The sequence below is a fragment of the Sorex fumeus genome, unplaced genomic scaffold, assembly GCF_029834395.1.
Source record: "Sorex fumeus unplaced genomic scaffold, SorFum_2.1 ptg000033l, whole genome shotgun sequence".
Taxonomy (NCBI): domain Eukaryota; kingdom Metazoa; phylum Chordata; class Mammalia; order Eulipotyphla; family Soricidae; genus Sorex; species Sorex fumeus.
The window spans coordinates 26,405,896-26,408,694 of NW_026606090.1; the positions used below are offsets into that span (position 1 = coordinate 26,405,896).

A 2,799-nucleotide genomic window follows, 5' to 3' on the forward strand; every position below is an offset into this window, starting at 1 on the left:
GAGGCAATGCTGGAGACAAATGTTACTTGGACAAGGCAGGAAGAAACAAAATAGGTAAATCATATCAAGATTCTGTAGAACAAGTGATAGAAGGACCAGAAAGTGTATAGAGCCAAATAAAACAGTCCAGGTATAAAACTTCTATATAAAATAAAGTATTTATGTTGCTGGAGAGATAGTATAATGGGTATGGCGTTTGCCTTCTGCATAGCTGATTAGAATTTTAGCTCCAGAACTACATATGGTCCCCAGAGCAATCACAGCCAGGAGAGATGCCTGTGGGAAAAGCCCCGGGTACTGCTAGGTATGGCACCCAAACAAACGGTCATGGTCATGGTCCTCCCGTTGTTCATCGATTTGCTCGAGCGGGCCCAGTAACGTCTCCGTTGGAGACTTTGTTGTTACTTTGTTTGGCATATCGAATGCATCACGGGTAGCTTGCCAGGCTCTGCCGTGGCCCAAACAAACGTAGGGCGTTTGCCTTGCACACAGCCAACATGGCCAACACAAACAAACGAGCAAACAAAATAAAATCATTAGTTCCATGATTTTTAGGTACTTAGCAGTCCAAGTAGAATTCTATGTCCCAGACAAAACGATCTTTCTGACTAATGTCAAAACAATACATGGAACACTGGGCTCTGTTTGAATTGTTCTAATCTAATAAGAGCAAGGAGAACTAGACAAAAATATTTTGTAAAGGATAACTATGGTGAGAAATAAAAATCTGTAAAACATGCTATTTGAGGAATATTGAAAGTATTGTGATTTTATACTAAGGAGAAGAGGATAGAGAGGTGAAAAAATGACTAATAATATTCAAAATCTCTAGTAGCTATTATTAGATCATTCAGTGAGATGAGAAGTATGGAAGTATAAACTTGAAGATTGCATAATTAAATATAAATAGGGTCATAGCAAAAGTATTCCCTGTAACCAGCTTCCGCTGAGCTCCTAGCAACCACTATTCTACTTTCTACTTTTAGGAATTCAACTTTTGAAATGATGGATATGATAATTAGCTTTATTGTGATAATTATTTCACAACTGTGTACCAAAACATCAAAGCGTTTATGTAATAGTAAAATTTAATGCCATAAATATTTAACATGTTAAAGTGCATGTTTTTTATTATTAAATTATACCTCAATAAAACTGGGAGAAAGGTGCTCAGTTCAGCAGCACTAACTGGTATATACTAAAACTGGAATGATAGAGAGAAAATTAGCATGGCCCTGCACATGAAAGCATGAAAATTCATGAAGTGTTCCATATTTTGGGGAGACTTTCTTTATGAAAATAACACTGGGGGTAAAAACGTGTAGACAAGTTGTATAGGCTATTTGAGAAAATAGTAAAATTCGTATTACTATTGTTTTCCTGTATATAGCAAGAGTCACATTTGATAAAATATAATTATATTTTCAAAAAGCAGATTTAAAACAATCATGTAATGACAATAAAGTCACTTAAAGAAACAACAGAAATAATCTTTAAATAAGAATTGATTTGTACATATACGTATGTACATGTAGAAATAAAATTCCTTTCTGATATGCTTTTGGGCCGTGGTCTGGTTTAAGAAGAAGGAAAGGTAAAATTTGGAATGATAGAATAACAGGAAGAATAACTCTGGAAGATAGTAAGATCAAAATACCTACGGTCTCAAGAAAGAGAAAGCAACGTGTTCTATGGTAAGCTATTGACAATTTTAGGGTTAAGAGTCATAATCACAAGTCATCTGTTTTCTGTGCTGTTCTCTCAGGCTGTCAATAATAATATACCCACATTAACCTCCAACTTGTCATTATTTTATACATCTAAGGACATCAGTCATTTCTGATGGAACAATTTCTGCAAAGCGCCTTAGTTACTATCCTGCAGTTTCATTTCGGCACTGGTCAATCCTCCAATGAAACCATTTTTCTGGACTCTGTCATGACTTGGATTATTCCTCTTTCCTTGACTGATTTCACAACTTAATCTCTTATCCACCTCTTGTCTAATGCTTTGAGAGAGATATCTTAAATTCATCTTACCCCAAAGCTGTGAAAGGCATTCTTAATCAGTCTGAACCTAAAGTTAAATTATTCAATCTGAGTTAATTATCTCTGTATGTGTTTCTGTGTATCTGTGTGATATTTATAATGTCTTAGAATAATTTAATAGGATTAAATATTACAAATATATTACTTCCAAGAAACTATCTGTTTCTTCTAAAATGGAAATTAATTTTGTTTAAATAGTCTATCATTTTGCCAATGGCTAGAGTGATAGCACAGTGGGTAGGGTATTGGCCTTGCACACAGCCAACCTGGGTTTGATTCCTCTGTCTCTCTCGGAGAGCTCGGCAAGCTACCGACAGTATCTTGCCTGCATGGTAGAGCCTGGCAAGCTCCCCATGGCATGTTTAATATGCCAAAAACAGTAACAATAAGTGTCACAATGGAGACATTACTGGAGTTCGCTCGAGCAAATTGATGAACATGGGAGGACAGTGCTATTTCTTCACAGTTCTATTTTGCCAATATTCTGACAAAAAGTCTCATGGGGTCCCATTAGCAGAATGAAATTCCAAATCTTGAGTTCCAGGTACTCCATAGATTGACCCTGGGTTTTCTTCCTTTATATAAATTTACACATAACTCAACTTGAATATGCCCATATCCCCAATTCTCTACATTTACCATTCCTATTTCTCAAGATGCCATCTTATTTGTGTGACTTTCTAAATTATATTAATCCTTCAAATATCATTTATTTAAACCTTGAAAGAGTCCTTTTCAATATATTTACCTC

At 35.5% G+C, this 2,799-nt stretch overlaps 1 non-coding gene across 1 annotated transcript; it reads left to right on the plus strand.

The window, feature by feature from the left end:
* Positions 1-1,177: 1,177 nt before the first annotated feature.
* On the plus strand, positions 1,178-1,279 carry LOC130026259 (U6 spliceosomal RNA). Its single transcript, XR_008792866.1, has one exon. It is a non-coding gene; the product is annotated as a U6 spliceosomal RNA (small nuclear RNA).
* Positions 1,280-2,799: the final 1,520 nt, after the last annotated feature.